General features: G+C 44.9%; 1 protein-coding gene across 3 annotated transcripts in view; it reads left to right on the forward strand.

Annotated features, from left to right (window-relative positions):
- Positions 1 to 21,545, forward strand: part of ZNF385B (zinc finger protein 385B) — a 1,357,263-nt gene that overhangs the window by 414,826 nt on the left and 920,892 nt on the right. The window lies entirely within an intron of this gene.

Raw genomic sequence — 21,545 nt, forward strand, 5'->3', positions numbered from 1 at the left:
TGTCCACTTTATTCCTGTATCTTCATATGCTATGTGGGCTCCATATGTGTCCACTTTCTTCCCCTATCTCCTCATGCTATGTGGGCTCCCTACATGTCCACTTTCTTCTTGTATCTTCTTATGCTATGTGGGCTCCCCACATGTCCACTTTCTCTTCTTCTGTCTTCTAATGCTATGTGGGCTCCCCACATGTCCACTTTCTTCCCCTATCTTCTCATGCTATGTGGGCTCCCCACATGTCTACTTTCTTCTTGTATCTTAGCATTTTATGTGGGCTCCCCACATGTCCACTTTCTTCTGGTATCTTCTCATGCTGTGTGGGCTCCCCACAAATCCACTTTCTTCTTCTATCTTCTCATGCTATGTGGGCTCCCCACATGTTCACTTTCTTCCCCTATCTTCTCATGCTAGGTGGGCTCCCCTCATGTCCTTTTTCTTCTTGTAGCTTCTCATGCTATGTGGGCTTCTCACATATCCACTTTCTTCTTCTATCTTCTCATGCTATGTGGGCTCTCCACATGTCCAGTTTCTTCCCTTTTCTTCTCATGCTATTTGGGCTCCCCACATGTCCACTTTCTTCTTGTATCTTCGCAATCTATGTGGGCTCGACACATGTCCACTTCTTCCCTTATCTTCTCATGCTATGTGGGTTCCCCACATGTACACTTTCTTCCCGTATCTTCTCATGCTGGGTGGGCTCCCCACATATCCTCTTTCCTCCTGTATCTTCTCATGCTATGTGAATTCCCCACATATCCACTTTCTTCCCCTATCTTCTTATGCTATGTGGGCTCCCCACATGTTCACTTTCCTCCCCTATCTTCTCATGCTAGGTGGGCTCCCCACATGTCCTTTTTCTTCTTGTAGCTTCTCATGCTATGTGGGCTCCCCACATGTCCACTTTCTTCCTTTTCTTCTCATGCTATTTGGGCTCCCCACATGTCCCCTTCCTTCTTGTATCTTCGCAACCTATGTGGGCTCCCCACATGTCCACTTTCTTCCCGTATCTTCTCATGCTATGTGGGTTCCCCACATGTCCACTTTCTTCCCCTATCTTCTCATTCGGGATGGGCTCCCCACATATCCACTTTCTTCCCATATCTTCTCATGCTATGTGGGCTCCCCACATGTCCACTTTCTTCCTTTTCTTCTCATGCAATTTTGGCTCCCCACATGTCCCCTTCCTTCTTGTATCTTCTCAACCTATGTGGGCTCCCCACATGTCCACTTTCTTCCCGTATCTTCTCATGCTATGTGGGTTCCCCACATATCCACTTTCTTCCCCTATCTTCTCATGCTATGTGGGCTCTCCACATATCCACTTTCTTCCCCTATCTTCTCATGCTATGTGGGCTCTCCACATGTCCACTTTCTTCCCTTTTCTTCTCATGCTATTTGGGCTCCCCACATGTCCCCTTCCTTCTTGTATCTTCGCAATCTATGTGGGCTCCCCACATATCCACTTTCTTCCCATATCTTCTCATGCTATGTGGGCCCCCCACATATCCACTTTCTTCTTTTATCTTCTCATGCTATGTGGGCTCTCCACATGTCCACTTTCTTCCCTTTTCTTCTCATGCTATTTGGGCTCCCCACATGTCCACTTTCTTCTTGTATCTTCTCATGCTATGTGGGCTCTCCACATGTCCACTTTCTTCCCTTTTCTTCTCATGCTATTTGGGCTCCCCACATGTCCCCTTCCTTCTTGTATCTTCGCAATCTATGTGGGCTCCCCACATGTCCACTTTCTTCCCGTATCTTCTCATGCTATGTGGATTCCCCACATGTCCACTTTCTTCCCCTATCTTCTCATTCGGGATGGGCTCCCCACATATCCACTTTCTTCCCATATCTTCTCATGCTATGTGGGCCCCCCACATATCCACTTTCTTCTTTTATCTTCTCATGCTATGTGGGCTCTCCACATGTCCACTTTCTTCCCTTTTCTTCTCATGCTATTTGGGCTCCCCACATGTCCACTTTCTTCTTGTATCTTCGCAATCTATGTGGGCTCCCCACATGTCCACTTTCTTCCCGTATCTTCTCATGCTATGTGGGTTCCCCACATGTCCACTTTCTTCCCCTATCTTCTCATTCGGGATGGGCACCCCCCATATCCACTTTCTTCCCGTATCTTCTCATGCTATGTGGGTTCCCCACATATCCACTTTCTTCCCCTATCTTCTCATTCGGGATGGGCTCCCCACATATCCACTTTCTTCCCATATCTTCTCATGCTATGTGGGCTCACCACCTGTCCAATTTATTCCTGTATCTTCTTATGCTATGTGGGCTCCATATGTGTCCACTTTCTTCTTGTATCTTCGCAATCTATGTGGGCTCCCCACATGTCCACTTTCTTCGCGTATCTTCTCATGCTATGTGGGTTACCCAGATGTCCACTTTCTTCCCCTATCTTCTCATTCGGGATGGGCTCCCCACATATCCACTTTCTTCCCATATCTTCTCATGCTATGTGGGCTCACCACCTGTCCAATTCATTCCTGTATCTCCTCATGCTATGTGGGCTCCCTACATGTCCACTTTCTTCCCCTATCTTCTCATGCTATGTGGGCTCCCCACATGTCTACTTCTTCTTGTATCTTAGCATTTTATGTGGGCTCCCCACATGTCCACTTTCTTCAAGTATCTTCTCATGCTGTGTGGGCTCCCCACATGTCCACTTTCTTCCCCTATCTTCTCATGCTAGGTGGGCTCCCCACATGTCCTTTTTCTTCTTGTAGCTTCTCATGCTATGTGGGCTCCCCACATATCCACTTTCTTCTTCTATCTTCTCATGCTATGTGGGCTCTCCACATGTCCACGTTCTTCCCTTTTCTTCTCATGCTATTTGGGCTCCCCACATGTCCACTTTCTTCTTGTATCTTCGCAATCTATGTGGGCTCCCCACATGTCCACTTTCTTCCCATATCTTCTCATGCTGGGTGGGCTCCCCACATGTCCACTTTCTTCTTGTATCTTCTTATGCTATGTGGGCTCACCACCTGTCCACTTTATTCCTGTATCTTCTTATGCTATGTGGGCTCCATATGTGTCCACTTTCCTTCCCCTATCTCCTCATGCTATGTGGGCTCCCTACATGTCCACTTTCTTCTTGTATCTTCTCATGCTAGGTGGGCTCCCCACATGTCCTTTTTCTTCTTGTAGCTTCTCATGCTATGTGGGCTCCCCACATATCCACTTTCTTCTTCTATCTTCTCATGCTATGTGGGCTCTCCACATGTCCACTTTCTTCCCTTTTCTTCTCATGCTATTTGGGCTCCCCACATGTTCACTTTCTTCCTGTATCTTTGCAATCTATGTGGGCTCCCCACATGTCCACTTTCTTCCCGTATCTTCTCATGCTATGTGGGTTACCCACATATCCACTTTCTTCCCCTATCTTCTCATTCGGGATGGGCTCCCCACATATCCACTTTCTTCCTGTATCTTCTCATGCTATGTGGGTTCCCCACATATCCACTTTCTTCCCCTATCTTCTCATGCTATGTGGGCTCTCCACATGTCCACTTTCTTCCCTTTTCTTCTCATGCTATTTGGGCTCCCCACATGTCCACTTTCTTCTTGTATCTTCGCAATCTATGTGGGCTCCCCACATGTCCACTTTCTTCCCGTATCTTCTCATGCTATGTGGGCTCCCCACATATCCACTTTCTTCTTTTATCTTCTCATGCTATGTGGGCTCTCCACATGTCCACTTTCTTCCCTTTTCTTCTCATGCTATTTGGGCTCCCCACATCTCCACTTTCTTCTTGTATCTTCGCAATCTATGTGGGCTCCCCACATGTCCACTTTCTTCCCGTATCTTCTCATGCTATGTGGGTTCCCCACATGTCCACTTTCTTCCCCTATCTTCTCATTCGGGATGGGCACCCCACATATCCACTTTCTTCCCGTATCTTCTCATGCTATGTGGGTTCCCCACATATCCACTTTCTTCCCCTATCTTCTCATGCCATGTACGCTCTCCACATGTCCACTTTCTTCCCTTTTCTTCTCATGCTATTTGGGCTCCCCACATGTCCACTTTCTTCTTGTATCTTCGCAATCTATGTGGGCTCCCCACATGTCCACTTTCTTCCCGTGTCTTCTCATGCTATGTGGGTTCCCCACATGTCCACTTTCTTCCCCTATCTTCTCATTCGGGATGGGCTCCCCACATATCCACTTTCTTCCCGTATATTCTCATGCTATGTGGGTTCCCCACATATCCACTTTCTTCCCCTATTTTCTCATGCTATGTGGGCTCTCCACATGTCCACTTTCTTCCCTTTTCTTCTCATGCTATTTGGGCTCCCCACATGTCCACTTTCTTCTTGTATCTTCGCAATCTATGTGGGCTCCCCACATGTCCACTTTCTTCCCGTATCTTCTCATGCTATCTGGATTCCCCACATGTCCACTTTCTTCCCCTATCTTCTCATTCGGGATGGGCTCCCCACATATCCACTTTCTTCCCATATCTTCTCATGCTATGTGGGCTCCCCACATATCCACTTTCTTCTTTTATCTTCTCATGCTATGTGGGCTCTCCACATGTCCACTTTCTTCCCTTTTCTTCTCATGCTATTTGGGCTCCCCACATGTCCACTTTCTTCTTGTATCTTCGCAATCTATGTGGGCTCCCCACATGTCCACTTTCTTCCCGTATCTTCTCATGCTATGTGGGTTCCCCACATGTCCACTTTCTTCCCCTATCTTCTCATTCGGGATGGGCACCCCACATATCCACTTTCTTCCCGTATCTTCTCATGCTATATCCACTTTCTTCCCCTAACTTCTCATGCCATGTACGCTCTCCACATGTCCACTTTCTTCCCTTTTCTTCTCATGCTATGTGAGTTACCCAGATGTCCACTTTCTTCCCCTATCTTCTCATTCGGGATGGGCTCCCCACATATCCACTTTCTTCCCATATCTTCTCATGCTATGTGGGCTCACCACCTGTCCAATTTGTTCCTGTATCTTCTTATGCTATGTGGGCTCCATATGTGTCCACTTTCTTCTTGTATCTTCGCAATCTATGTGGGCTCTCCACATGTCCACTTTCTTCCCATATCTTCTCATGCTATGTGGGTTACCCAGATGTCCACTTTCTTTCCCTATCTTCTCATTCGGGATGGGCTCCCCACATATCCACTTTCTTCCCATATCTTCTCATGCTATGTGGGCTCACCATCTGTCCAATTTATTCCTGTATCTCCTCATGCTATGTGGGCTCCCTGCATGTCCACTTTCTTCTTGTATCTTCTTATGCTATATGGGCTCCCCACATGTCCACTTTCTCTTCTTCTGTCTTCTAATGCTATGTGGCCTCCCCACATGTCCACTTTCTTCCCCTATCTTCTCATGCTATGTGGGCTCCCCACATGTCTACTTCTTCTTGTATCTTAGCATTTTATGTGGGCTCCCCACATGTCCACTTTCTTCAAGTATCTTCTCATACTGTGTGGGCTCCCCACATGTCCACTTTCTTCCCCTATCTTCTCATGCTAGGTGGGTTACCCACATGTCCTTTTTCTTCATGTATCTTCTCATGCAAATTGGGCTCCCCACATGTCCACTTTCTTCTTGTATCTTCGCAATCTATGAGGGCTCCCCACATGTCCACTTTCTTCCCGTATCTTCTCATGCTGGGTGGGCTCCCCACATGTCCACTTTCTTCTTGTATCTTCTCATGCTATGTGGGCTCCCCACATGTCTACTTCTTCTTGTATCTTAGCATTTAATGTGGGCTCCCCACATGTCCACTTTCTTCAAGTATCTTCTCATGCTGTGTGGGCTCCCCACATGTCCACTTTCTTCCCCTATCTTCTCATGCTAGGTGGGCTCCCCACATGTCCTTTTTCTTCTTGTATATTATCATGCTATGTGGGCTCCCCACATATCCACTTTCTTCTTCTATCTTCTCATGCTATGTGGGCTCTCCACATGTCCACTTTCTTCTTGTATCTTCGCAATCTATGTGGGCTCCCCACATGTCCACTTTCTTCCCGTATCTTCTCATGCTGGGTGGGCTCCCCACATGTCCACTTTCTTCTTGTATCTTCTTATGCTATGTGGGCTCACCACCTGTCCACTTTATTCCTGTATCTTCTTATGCTATTTGGGCTCCCCACATGTCCACTTTCTTCCCGTATCTTCTCATGCTATGTGAGTTACCCAGATGTCCACTTTCTTCCCCTATCTTCTCATTCGGGATGGGCTCCCCACATATCCACTTTCTTCCCATATCTTCTCATGCTATGTGGGCTCACCTCTGTCCAATTTATTCCTGTATCTTCTTATGCTATGTGGGCTCCATATGTGTCCACTTTCTTCTTGTATCTTCGCAATCTATGTGGGCTCTCCACATGTCCACTTTCTTCCCGTATCTTCTCATGCTATGTGGGTTACCCAGATGTCCACTTTCTTCCCCTATCTTCTCATTCGGGATGGGCTCCCCACATATCCACTTTCTTCCCATATCTTCTCATGCTATGTGGGCTCACCACCTGTCCAATTTATTCCTGTATCTCCTCATGCTATGTGGGCTCCGTACATGTCCACTTTCTTCTTGTATCTTCTGATGCTAGGTGGGCTCCCCACAAGTCCTTTTTCTTCTTGTAGCTTCTCATGGTATGTGGGCTCCCCACATATCCACTTTCTTCTTCTATCTTCTCATGCTATGTGGGCTCTCCACATGTCCACTTTCCTCCCTTTTCTTCTCACGCTATTTGGGCTCCCCACATGTTCACTTTCTTCTTGTATCTTTGCAATCTATGTGGGCTCCCCACATGTCCACTTTCTTCCCGTATCTTCCCATGCTATGTGGGTTCCCCACATATCCACTTTCTTCCCCTATCTTCTCATTCGGGATGGGCTCCCCACATATCCACTTTCTTCCCGTATCTTCTCATGCTATGTGGGTTCCCCACATATCCACTTTCTTCCCCTATCTTCTTATGCTATGTGGGCTCTCCACATGTCCACTTTCTTCCCTTTTCTTCTCATGCTATTTGGGCTCCCCACATGTCCACTTTCTTCTTGTATCTTCACAATCTATGTGGGCTCCCCACATGTCCACTTTCTTCCCGTATCTTCTCATGCTATGTGGGTTCCCCACATGTCCACTTTCTTCCCCTATCTTCTCATTCGGGATGGGCTCCCCACATATCCACTTTCTTCCCGTATCTTCTCATGCTATGTGGGCTCACCACCTGTCCACTTTATTCCTGTATCTTCTTGTGCTATGTGGGCTCCATATGTGTCCACTTTCTTCCCCTATCTCCTCATGCTATGTGGGCTCCCTACATGTCCACTTTCTTCTTGTATCTTCTTATGCTATGTGGGCTCCCCACATGGCCACGTTCTCTTCTTCTGTCTTCTAATGCTATGTGGGCTCCCCACATGTCCACTTTCTTCGCCTATCTTCTCATGCTATGTGGGCTCCCCACATGTCTACTTTCTTCTTGTATTTTAGCATTTTATGTGGGCTCCCCACATGTCCACTTTCTTCCAGTATCTTCTCATGCTATGTGGGCTCCCCACTTGTCCACTTTCTTCCCCTATCTTCTCATGCTAGGTGGGCTCCCCACATGTTCTTTTTCTTCTTGTAGCTTCTCATGCTATGTGGGCTCCCCACATATCCACTTTCTTCTTCTATCTTCTCATGCTATGTGGGCTCTCCACATCTCCACTTTCTTCCCTTTTCTTCTCATGCTATTTGGGCTCCCCACATGTCCACTTTGTTCTTGTATCTTCGCAATCTATCTGGGCTCCCCACATGTCTACTTTCTTCTTGTATTTTAGCATTTTATGTGGGCTCCCCACATGTCCACTTTCTTCCAGTATCTTCTCATGCTGTGTGGGCGCCTCACAAATCCATTTTCTTCTTCTATCTTCTCATGCTATGTGGGCTCCCCACATGTCCACTTTCTTCCCCTATCTTCTCATGCTAGGTGGGCTCCCAACATGTCCTTTTTCTTCTTGTAGCTTCTCATGCTATGTGGGCTCCCCACATATCCACTTTCTTCTTCTATCTTCTCATGCTATGTGGGCTCTCCACATGTCCACTTTCTTCCCTTTTCTTCTCATGCTATTTGGGCTCCCCACATGTCCACTTTCTTCTTGTATCTTCGCAATCTATGTGGGCTCCCCACATGTCTACTTTCTTCTTGTATTTTAGCATTTTATGTGGGCTCCCCACATGTCCACTTTCTTCCAGTATCTTCTCATGCTGTGTGGGCTCCTCACAAATCCACTTTCTTCTTCTATCTTCTCATGCTATGTGGGCTCCCCACATGTCCACTTTCTTCCCCTATCTTCTCATGCTAGGTGGGCTCCCCACATGTCCTTTTTCTTCTTGTAGCTTCTCATGCTATGTGGGCTCCCCACATATCCACTTTCTTCTTCTTTCTTCTCATGCTATGTGGGCTCTCCACATGTCCACTGTCTTCCCTTTTCTTCTCATGCTATTTGGGCTCCCCACATGTCCACTTTCTTCTTGTATCTTCGCAATCTATGTGGGCTCCCCACATGTCCACTTTCTTCCCGTATCTTCTCATGCTATGAGGGTTCCCCACATGTACACTTTCTTCCCGTATCATCTCATGCTGGGTGGGCTCCCCACATGTCCACTTTCTTCCCATATCTTCTCATGCTATGTGGGCTCACCACCTGTCCACTTTATTCCTGTATCTTCTTATGCTATGTGGGCTCCATATGTGTCCACTTTCTTCCCCTATCTCCTCATGCTATGTGCGCTCTCTACATGTCCACTTTCTTCTTGTATCTTCCTATGCTATGTGGGCTCCCCACATGTCCACTTTCTCTTCTTCTGTCTTCTAATGCTATGTGGGCTCCCCATATGTCCACTTTCTTCCCCTATCTTCTCATGCTATGTGGGCTCCCCACATGTCTACTTTCTTCTTGTATTTTAGCATTTTATGTGGGCTCCCCTCATGTCCACTTTCTTCCGGTATCTTCTCATGCTGTGTGGGCTCCCCACAAATCCACTTTCTTCTTCTATCTTCTCATGCTATGTGGGCTCCCCACATGTCCACTTTCTTCCCCTATCTTCTCATGCTAGGTGGGCTCCCCACATGTCCTTTTTCTTCTTGTAGCTTCTCATGCTATGTGGGCTCCCCACATATCCACTTTCTTCTTCTATCTTCTCATGCTATGTGGGCTCTCCACATGTCCACTTTCTTCCCTTTTCTTCTCATGCTATTTGGGCTCCCCACATGTCCACTTTCTTCTTGTATCTTCGCAATCTATGTGGGCTCCCCACATGTACACTTTCTTCCCGTATCTTCTCATGCTATGAGGGTTCCCCACATGTACACTTTCTTCCCGTATCATCTCATGCTGGGTGGGCTCCCCACATGCCCACTTTCTTCCCATATCTTCTCATGCTATGTGGGCTCACCACCTGTCCACTTTATTCCTGTATCTTCTCATGCTATGTGGGCTCCATATGTGTCCACTTTCTTCCCCTATCTCCTCATGCTATGTGCGCTCTCTACATGTCCACTTTCTTCTTGTATCTTCCTATGCTATGTGGGCTCCCCACATGTCCACTTTCTCTTCTTCTGTCTTCTTATGCTATGTGGGCTCCCCACATGTCTACTTTCTTCTTGTATTTTAGCATTTTATGTGGGCTCCCCTCATGTCCACTTTCTTCCGGTATCTTCTCATGCTGTGTGCGCTCCCCACAAATCCACTTTCTTCTTCTATCTTCTCATGCTATGTGGGCTCCCCACATGTCCACTTTCTTCCCCTATCTTCTCATGCTAGGCGGGCTCCCCACATGTCCTTTTTCTTCTTGTAGCTTCTCATGGTATGTGGGCTCCCCACATATCCACTTTCTTTTTCTATCTTCTCATGCTATGTGGGCTCTCCACATGTCCACTTTCTTCCCTTTTCTTCTCATGCTATTTGGGCTCCCCACATGTCCACTTTCTTCTTGTATCTTCGCAATCCATGTGGGCTCCCCACATGTCCATTTTCTTCCCGTATCTTCTCATGCTATGTGGGTTCCCCACATGTCCACTTTCTTCCCCTATCTTCTCATTCAGGATGGGCTCCCACCATATCCACTTTCTTCCCGTATCTTCTCATGCTATGTGGGTTCCCTACATATCCACTTTCTTCCCCTATCTTCTTATGCTATGTCGGCTCCCCACATGTCCACTTTCTTCCCCTATCTTCTCATGCTAGGTGGTCTCCCCACATGTCCTTTTTCTTGTAGCTTCTCATGCTATGTGGGATCCCCACATATCCACTTTCTTCCCGTATCTTCTCATGCTATGTGGGTTCCCCACATATCCACTTTCTTCCCCTATCTTCTTATGCTATGTGGGCTCCCCACATATCCACCTTCTTCCCGTATCTTCTCATGCTATGTGGGTTCCCCACAGATCCACTTTCTTCCCGTATCTTCTTATGCTATGTGGGCTCCCCACATGTTCACTTTCTTCCCCTATCTTCTCATGCTATGTCGGCTCCCCACATGTACACTTTCTTCCCCTATCTTCTCATGCTAGGTGGTCTCCCCACATGTCCTTTTTCTTGTAGCTTCTCATGCTATGTGGGCTCCCCACATATCCACTTTCTTCCCGTATCTTCTCATGCTATGTGGGTTCCCCACATATCCACTTTCTTCCCCTATCTTCTTATGCTATGTGGGCTCCCCACATATCCACTTTCTTCCCGTATCTTCTCATGCTATGTGGGTTCCCCACAGATCCACTTTCTTCCCGTATCTTCTCATGCTTTGTGGGTTCCCCACAGATCCACTTTCTTCCCCTATCTTCTCATTCGGGATGGGCTCCCCACATATCCACTTTCTTCCCGTATCTTCTCATGCTATGTGGGTTCCCTACATATCCACTTTCTTCCCCTATCTTCTTATGCTATGTGGGCTCCCCACATGTCCACTTTCTTCCCCTATCTTCTCATGCTAGGTGGTCTCCCCACATGTCCTTTTTCTTGTAGCTTCTCATGCTATGTGGGCTCCCCACATATCCACTTTCTTCCCGTATCTTCTCATGCTTTGTGGGTTCCCCACAGATCCACTTTCTTCCCCTCTCTTCTCATGCTAGGTGGTCTCCCCACATGTCCTTTTTCTTGTAGCTTCTCATGCTATGTGGGCTCCCCACATATCCACTTTCTTCCCGTATCTTCTCATGCTTTGTGGGTTCCCCACAGATCCACTTTCTTCCCCTATCTTCTCATGCTAGGTGGGCTCCCCACATGCCCTTTTTCTTCTTGTATCTTGTAATTCTTTGTGAGCTCCGCACATGTCCACTTTCTTCCAGTATGTTCTCACGCCATTTCCGCCGCCCCCATGTCCACCTCGATGCAGTTCCGTCCAGCAGGGTCGCATTGAGATTCCACATTTACCCTATTCTTGTGGATTTTCTCCAAGAGGTGGGAATCAGCGAGATTTTGGGACCCCTGGAAACCTGGAGTAGATTTAATGAGCCACCATTCACCTTGAATGCACGACCACACGCATGAGTTTACATACTGCAAGATATCGAGCTTTATTCAAGGAGAGATTCATATCCCTGGTCTCATGATCGCATTAAACTCCCCCGGCCCCACTACCCCCGATCCAGGGGATTTTGTTCTGCAGGAGCTCTTTCCAGAGTTAGTTTTTTTGTTACCATCCACTCTCATTCCCCTCTCGTCCCCCACATTTCTCCCTCCCCCTGTTCTATTGAGAGGAGAAGGAAGTTTGGAGTTTCAATAAAATTGTTTCAAAAGTAAGAGAAAATAGGAGGCACACACAGATGCAGACGGGGGAACGCTCTGTTATTCAATGTGCCACCCACAGGGAGAAGATCAGCAATTTCACAGTCCCTCTTGCTATCAACAAGGACAAAAAGCACTAAACAACACATATGTGCCCACTTAGAAGGGGCATGCTTATTAATTCTTTTGGGCAGTCTTTACTGAATACGGTATCCTCTGGTAGCCGCTAACCCGTTGGAACTGGAGACTTTCCCACCGTCTCTTTCGTGTTCCTGGAAGCTGTATGTGTGGGAGAAGCCATCATGAGGTAGTGGTTGGTATATGGCCGCCTGCAATTTCCGCATAAAAGACTGTAAATCATGTCCTTTTCACTGTACATTTGTGCCATCACTACTCACATGTAAAATGCCAATCCCATCACTTCTCCAATGGCAATAGGTCGTGAAAAACCTTCCAGATTCCTTTCTTCTTAGATCTCTTTCTGGACCAATTTACAACCAGACCAATAGGGAGGTGTTTATGGTGTTTTGTTTATTTTGTGCAGTGCCGGAGTTTAGCACAGCGAGAGCAAGGGTCTATCTGCAGGTTACCATTCCTTTTAAACGGCAGCAAGGCTTTTTTAGGAGCATTGCATTAATGCACTTAAAATATTGTTTTCAACACAATAGACTTGCATATTCGCTTTTTGACTTCAAACAGATTCAAAATTGATAAAGTGAATCAACAACTGAACAATGGGCCACAGGACGAATTTGGCAGTAACGCACCGGTGCTACCCGCGGGTTGCCGTCGAACTCCTAACACCGTCCTTCCACCGGGACATTGTCACCAATGGGGACACGGAAGCACCAGCACCGTTGCCAACGGTGCTTCCCTGAAAACCATGTCTGCAGGGGCCGGTGCCCCCGGCAGGTCAGGCTGCTACCGGCACCCTTATTTCCGTACCGCCAGACATGTAATGAGGCCCAATGTCTTGCATTAGAGTAAGCAAGAGGCCAGGTATGAAGGGAATATAACCCCCCCTTGCATCCTTGAGAAGGATATTTACCAGGACCCTTGGAGTTCTGGGACCACATGAAAGTACTCTCTCTTCAGACTTGTAACATATTTGACCCCAAAACCGCTTGGTGACTTGGAATAACCTTATAGCATGTGGTAAAGAGTGCTTTATCACAGCTATTAGTTAAAGCATTTTGACACTTAGTAGTTCTTTACAGTGCACTAGTGAAAACCAATAACAATAGTGTCTGTGTGCTCATAAATGACATGAAAATATTTGTACCAAATGGACGACCCAAAAAAAGCATGAGCTACTGTCCATATCTGTGTATAATCAAGATTATATAAAGGGTGCAAGGCCGAGTCCTGATATGCCCAGGAGGGTCCATGTTTACAAAATACTAGAAATCAGGGTGAGAGATCCGTAGACAGCTGTCTAGTTTTGAAGCTATTTTATTTTGCCTTCAAAACGATTTTGCAGAGATAAATAGAATTAAACATTTACAAGACTTTCGATAAGCACGAAAGTATGGACAGATGTTTTTTTTTTCAAGGGAAATACAGGTGAGTATCGCTTATTGAGAGACAATTTCCACAGTGGTGCACGAGTATACAATATAGGTAAGTAGTGACATACAACCTTTACAGGGTGCGACCGAGGATTGTGGTAGGTCCGGGGGTACTAAACAAAAATAGTGTACACAACACTATCAACACATACATACAAGGGTTGCGCCACAAAACATCAGATGTTTTGTGGTACAACCCTTGTATATATGTGTTGATAGATAGTGTTGTGCACCACTGTGGAAATTGTCTCTCGATAATTGAAGAGGACGATACTCACCTGTATTTCCCTTGAAAAAACAAACGTCTGTCCCTACTTTCGTGCTTTTCAAAATTCTTGTAAATGTTTAATTCTATTTATCTCTGCAAAATCGTTTTGAAGGCAAAATAAAATAGCTTCAAAACTAGACAGCTGTCTACGGATCTCTCATCCTGATTTCTAGTATTTTGTATACATATCTGTGTATTACATCACTACAAAATTATATTAGTAGTAGCTATGGCTTGCACTGCGTGTTGGCGCTATCAGCTGGAAGGCGGCGTTGGGAAGATTCATTTAATCCACAATTACCTCAGATAATCAGCCTATCAGGGATACAGTAAGGTGCCCCTTCCCTGTCCAGGTGTACGCCACTGAAAAACGCGCGGCCACATTTAATTATAGCTTGTAATGCACAGAGAGGCGTTACAATCCTGAGAGTGGTGTGGTAAAGAGAAGTCAAATGGGGTGTTATGTATGCTGATGCTCAGCCTGTCCCTGAATCTGAGAGTGGGCACCCAGCAATCTGAAAGGTGCTTGTGCATGCTCTCCCTGCCCCCACAGAGTGCAGGTGCTCCGAAGACGTAGCCAACCACACTCCAAACCTTTACTGGCTCACCTATAGCAGCGAGGACGAACAGTCGCTGGGAACTGGGAAGCGGTTAAGCGGAGCAAGGTGCAGTGTATCACAATAGTGGCCGTAAGGAATACACAGCGTTGTCGAACAAGCAGCATTTTAAAACGAAAACGTTCTTTATTTAATGGAGTTTCAAAGCAGAATACACTTCAATAAAAATCGCTTCAAAGCTCCGGGGAGAAAAAAGAAAAGAAGCCGGGCACATTCATAGGTAAACTGGGCAATTCTGCAGGGCCGCTCAAAGCGAGGAGGGTAACTGCTGGTACCATCTGGCAAGCATGGGAGAGAGGCAGCTGCCTTCCCCCCAAGCCTGCTTCCCTCTCCCCCACAATACAGAGACAAGCAGTCTCTCTGCACTACAAAGCGCAGGAAGGGTGAGGTGTGAACAACACCTCAGCCTTCCACAAAGCAACAGGGTGCCAATCACCCAGAGGAAACCAACAAGAGGCAGGAAGGAATACAAAGGCCTGCCCCAGACCCCTCGGGGGGGGGGGGGGGGGGGGGGGACAAGACAGTAGGCTACAGCAGGCCTGGGGGCTGGGCCAGCCCCCACAGCTACTCATTAAAGACCCAGGGCCATCCCTGGGTCTTATATAAGAGCTGCACAGCTCACAGAAAAATGCAAACTGTTTGTGGGTAGCCCACAACCACCGTTACGAAAAGCACTAAGGTAAGTTGCGTGCATATGGGTCCAGCAGTTATGGATCCTGGCTGATAAAGAAGGCGACCAATAAATACACCAGGTCGCCCCCACCACCCTCTATTTTTAGAGTCTGCACAGTTCATGGAATGGGAGTCTACCAAAGATCAACAAAACAAAAGACCCGTGTCAAACATTTTCATTACAAAAGTGAAGGGACTCCATTCAATCAATAAAGACTTTTATTTAATATAAAAACACACAATGTTAACATACATGTTTACTAGCAAAACCCTACCCTTGCATACATCAGCCATACCTCAATCATATCTACATGAACCTACACACGTAAACACACACATTCAAACAAAATCACATGGAAACATCATCTGACAGTAATAAACCCTGTCTGGTGTTGGCTCTGTGCCAAATCAACAAGACCAAACAAAATGCAAACATGTGGGGGAAAGGTCCACCAAGCGGGGAAATCAATTCATGAAGAACAACATTTCAAATGGACGGATTACTTGAACTGGGCCAATTCGAGTTTCGGCTAAGAGGTCATGTAATTTTCAAAGGACCTTTACCTTCATCAGGGCCACAAAAAGCAACATCTTGCATGGACGGGCTCTGCTAATGAAAGGAATTGCGTATTGTCACCCGGTATTGGAAAATTGTATGTCAGTGCATGCAGGTGAAATTATGCATGCTGTGCCCCTAGTTTGGCATGAACTGAATACTGTACACACACATAGCCAGTGTCTTAACCCGATCCTCGTGTCCCGTCATGCGCCCCCGGGGGTGCGAGCATGCCAGAACCGTGTCACCACACCCTTCACCACGGGCAAATCTCTAAATGCCCAATATCAATCAATGAGTGAACACAGTGGATGAAATGAATAATGGAAACCGCATGACTAGCCGGTTTCAGGCTTGCTGTGCCTGGAAAGCCGTCCTGCTCATAAGCAGGCCTGGTGTTCTGCTGGCATCCGGTGCTGTGTAATCAAACTCTGCTATTGATCTATGGAGTAAAACATGCAGTTTATTAAAACAACCTCACACCACATTGTGGGCACACCTGCTGTGCAAAATGTCTGTGGTCTTACCGGTCAAAGAGAGATAAGGGAACGCTGCTGCGCATTAATATTCAATATGTAATTGTTATTGTATATTTCCTCCGAACTGAGATTTCAGAATCCCAGAGGGAGCCGATTGGCGCAAGCATGCAAATTCACTCATCTAAAAAGCTGCAGTGATGGAAATATGAGGGCTAAAGTGCTGAGGTGGTTGGTGGCTTGACCTTTGCATTAGTAGCCATTGTGCATCATTCGGCTATGGTTGGCACCTTAGACCAGTCAGTGCACCTGGATATACCTCGTGGCCATCTCATCAATTGCAGTATTTGGGGTGAGCCCCCCACCCAAATCCCAATGACTTCCTCCTGTTGCTGGTGTGGCCATACTAGTGACCAGGAAGTAGGGAGATGGTATTGCCCGGTTCTCCATGAAGTTACTCATGCAAGCTACTTGATATCTATCTATGACACAAGGAGAAAACCAACGTAGGAGGACAGATGATTGAACCTCATGCAGGTGCAAGAATATTGACGTTGTCCGTGTGTTCGATGCCAAAGGTGGCAGAGTGGTCAAGCAGGACCAGGAGGCTGGGGTGCCCTTTGTTCAAGATGTGGCGGGTATCATCAATGACTTTGGAGTACCATTTTTGCTACTCTGTGCAGGTGGCTAGATCCTTCTCATAGGAACAGAAGAATACTTCCTTCCCGGAAGTGAGTGAAATTTGTTCTGGGTGTGGGCTGCTGACCCGCCTTGGAAGATTCTTCTTCTCCACATACCACCATAGGAAGGCAGCTCCTCCGCATGCTAGTGGCTCCCAACAGTGCAGGTTGGTCAGATCAGCTGGGACAGCACGGGGTCTACTTAGACTTTCTATAATAGAACTATGTCAAACAGACTTTACTCTCTAAGAGTACTTGTCAAATTAGTGTATGACAGTGATGCATTCCACAGAATGTCGGCCAAGGAACAATCTCCGACTGATCTGCCAACACAGAACATGGATTTCACACCTGTTGATTCAATCTCGGAACGTTACCCCAGACTCTGCTGGGGTTCAAGGTCTACGTCATTCCAAAATCAAATCGAGGTTGCTTCACGGGCCCAGCACATTTTACGTCAAAAGGTTTGTTATGCCAATGAGTGGTAGATCACCAATCACAGAAATTAGCATCCATCATTTATAGTGTAACAACTTCTCTCTCAAGCTTTGTGGGAAGCAGAGCAGTAAAGCTTGATATGTTAACCACCCCCTAAACCTTTAATAGCTGCATCAAAAAATAATATCACAATACAAAGATTACCACTAATCTAAACTCACCCATCACCATGAATTTGAGATTACTTCAATGAAAGTGGAAATTTGTATCCCATAATGTGAAGAGGTTGAACAAAATGTTTGGTTGAGCAGTAGCTCTTCCAATCCAAAAAGGACCAAACCCTGCGTTCTCAGGCAGCACATAGTCACTTTGAGGGGAACTATCACCTTAAGACTTTCACTGATATCACAAATAAAAATCCCTCTTTTAAGATCCAAAATTTGTGGTGAATGATATCTATTTTACCTAACATTTAGTATAACTAATGGGGAAAACATTCGGACAAAAACTCAACTGACAAAGGTTTCTTGATGAATATAGTAGCTGAACATTTTTATATGATATGATATGATAGGTTATTTATAACAAGCTTAATACCCAGAGGATTCTAAGCGCGGACCCGGGGATTGAACCTGTGTTGCTTCGTGCTGTCTTGCTTCCAAGGCGAGCACATTGCCACCGATCTATCCTCCCGATGGATACATAGGTTGACGAAAATATTAATTAGGGTTGTTACGAATAGCATATTTAGTATTCGGCCGAATACCGAATAGTTTGTCAACTATTCAGCCGAAGCCGAATATGAAGCCGAATAGTTCCTGTATTTAATAAATCATGTTCCAAACTTCAAAAAACACACTTATTAAAAAAAACAAATAAAGCACAATTTTAAATGCATTCTATACCTTTATTTCTCTTCATTGTAATTAATGTAGCATCTTTATTTAAAATATAAAAGCGATAAATAAAGCAGATATAACCAAAATGAAGGGACCAAATGTAGTACAGAAGATTGTTGCATATTCAGTGTCAGTTAAAGTAGGAGGCTTTGTGAATCAGATGCATTGCATTCTCTATCCATTTGCAAAGTTGATGCGGTCGAGTTTCGAAACGTCTTTGCAGTTCACATACTAATGTATAAAATGGTTCATGCAGGAAACGTCAAGAGGAAATCTGAAATGTGTGAACTCCATCTCGCAACTATTCACCCCACCCAAACAAAGGCTGCTCACTTTTCACTTATCCTAGCCACTCTTTCTTGCCAATAGACAAACATGTGCAACTTATAATTCCTGATAAAATATCAGATAAATGGTAAACTCAGGACTCAAGTCCTTAAAAAAAGAAAAGGGGGACTATGACTTACGCAATGGGACGTGACATGAAAGGAACTGAAAGTATTGGTGCACATTTCTTTCAGTTTGTTTTTTCCAACTGAAAAAGGTGCACATTGCATATAAACATTCGCCAAAAGAAAAGATGTTACTTTACTGTTGCAGGCTAAGTATAAAAAATGAGCAACTTTTTTGTCTAAGAATCTGTATCAAAACATGGCCTAAAGAGCAGATTACAATAGAAGATATTTTTCAGCGTGTAATAGCAATTTGTCTCGTCTAATTCTATTCAGTTTTGCAAACTGAAGTCTATATTTGCTTTTCTGAGTTCATGTTGCATTGTATTAAAATGATAATGTCAAAGTATCCGGCAAGAGCCGAATAGCAAGAAATTATTCGGCCGGAGCTGAATAACTTTTTTTCAGCCGGAATTCGGCCGAATACTTACTCGAAGCCGAAGTTCGGTACACCCCTAATATTAATTAATGTCCAGTGTATCATTGAAAATTAATTACCTACATTTTATTTAGACAAAGAGCCAGTTAATTAGTTAAATGATCTTATCAGTATTTCATTATTGAAATATATTTTAAAGTATTTAATTAATTTTAAAATATGCTCATAAAATCTTCCTCCAGTTTCTAGACATTTTTCATTTAAATAAGTATGACATGATTTATGTTGTTTAAAAATAATACAACATAGTAAACTTAAATAACTTTTTATATGCGTTCGATGTATGGCAGTAGACTATTTGTTTATGACCAGAATTAAATAGAGGTTAAAGGTTAGCAGATTGTTGTCATGCTGTTACAAAACTGTAAGAATAAAAAGTATAAGGGAGGACATAGAAGAGGCGGGGGTGGGACTAGTGATTGAAGAAACCTGCGGAGGCCGAGGGGGATGTGGTAATGGGGAGATTCCACCAAGTTAAAAGCAAAGAAACATAAGAATATGAAAACGGAAAAGGAGATGTGAAAGGGGTCAGTGGAATGGAGCTGTGCAGGGGTCAAAAGTAAAATGGCTGTAGGGATACATTCAGCAGAAAAATGAAGTAGTGGGGGATTCCACCAGTTCAGAGGGTATTTTGAATTTTTAAAATATATTTTAATTTTCAACAATTTTTTACTTCATCAACTTTTTTGTTATGTTCTCTTTTCTATGGTCAATTGATTCATTTATTTTCCTGTTCTTTCTTAGTTTTTTCGTTGTGGCACACATTTGTCCGTTATTTTCAAAAGGAAAACTCATATCCATTCTATCCTGGTTGCATTGGTGCTGATGCGCCACTATCTTACATTTAACCTGCATTTTGTAAGTAACATGGGCAAGATTTATTTTGCAGATATAAATGGAACATGTTTTTTAAAATATACAAATGTGGTTATTTGCTACATTGTAGATTGACTAGAGTGTTTTGTGGCTTTTGGTTTTCAAATTATGAATCAACCATTTTCTTTCATAATTTAAATGTATTTTTAAACACACATTTTACTTTATGCCAAATCAGGAATAATTTGTTGGTAGCAAACCAATTCCCTTATGTCAGGCATTGGTCTGCTGTCAATACACCAATTCTGTTTTGATACCTTTTTGGGCGTAACTGCTTGGCATAACAACGGTGGCTTTTTTTATTTTGGGCAAAATGCAAAGTAGGTCCAAATTAGCACTTTAGCCTGCCTAATGCAATGCACTCAACTCTTGTTAAGGCTGCCCTCATTGGCCCACCAAATAGTACATTTCAGTCAGTTGTTCAGGATATCCACAATGCAAATGCAACAGAGTAATGTACATATAAAGAATTTCAGTGGAGTTGTTTTTAATATGTTGTGTGCATTGTGAAATCTCAACTCAACGGTTCGAAGGATGAACCCTATTCACATTCGTGAGATCCTGAAATATGCCTTTGGCTAGAATAGGAACCATGTGAATGTTTATCAACAGTTTACAGAGAGTGAGGGGCCCCCGAATCTGTGAACGTTCATGATGTTTCTCTGGCATGCATGGCTCTATCCATGTATGCAAACAAGTCGATACGAACCAACAAAGGTTCGATCCCGGGTCCGCGCTTAAAAACCTCTGGGTATTACGCACGTTATAAATACGCAACTAAGACATATTCCTGTCACAGCACCTCAGTGCCCCCAGGCCGCGTGAGTGCTGTAGAAATGCGAATACATAAATAAAAAATAAATATGTTAATCAGAGAATCTGATATTTCTCGGTGATTGGATGACTAATAGATCCTAAATCGGGCTCTTAGTAAAACAATTTTTGCCTGCTTTCTAATCTTGCCTTTTGGCAATTCTAGATCCACCTGTGCTCAATTGCCAGATGTTACCATTGTGGTATTACTAAGCTGTACATAAGACATAAACTAAAATCCCTGCTTGATTTTCTCTGTTGGCATTTTTCTCCATTCTACTAGAATGGAGCCCGAGGGAGCAGTAACGATTCATTAGAAAGATGCTGAAAGTGGCTTCTCAAATCACGCTGCTTGGCATATATGTCTACACGAATATGCTCTGTGCATCAAGTGATTGAGGAACTGTACTGTGCGCGTCTCCTCTCGGGGAGAGTAAGTAGATTAAGGTTTTATTCGAATAAGCTCCGCAGAGCCATTGGTCTAACTGCAGCCATCATGTGCAATTGAGAATTTGCATTGCAATGAAGCTGGTGGTAGTGCAGGTAGCATTGCAGCTTGGACCTGCCAGGGATTAAGAGACTACGGGGCTCAGGTGATTTGACGGAACACATAATAGTGTTCCTTGCCACTCAACTGTTAAATATGACCTGATTGGCTGAATGGACCCACACAGATTCTGCGCCAAGCTCATATCAGCCGCCATCGAGACTGCGATCAGTGATACAGCCTGCACCATCTCTCTGGCAATCCGGGTCTGCGAGACTCCTGAGTGGGCTCACAGTAGCGCACTGCACTCTGTCAATTACCCCAAAGAAGCACTCACACAGCGATAACCCGTCAGACCAGTGGCCCCATGACTACTAAGAGTTCACACTGACCCAATGGCCTTCATTGTCATGAGCCAGTCCGGATTCCATGGGGTAAACTCTGTGTCATGATTGAGCGGCGGGGAATCCGGGGCTGGGAATTCTGCAGAGAGACGGCGCAGCTACTGTATTTTAAATAGGAGCCGTTGACCATCAGTTTTTAC

This window comes from Ambystoma mexicanum, chromosome 9, assembly GCF_040938575.1.
Source record: "Ambystoma mexicanum isolate Mex_15411 chromosome 9, UKY_AmexF1_1, whole genome shotgun sequence".
NCBI classification, from domain to species: Eukaryota; Metazoa; Chordata; class Amphibia; order Caudata; family Ambystomatidae; genus Ambystoma; species Ambystoma mexicanum.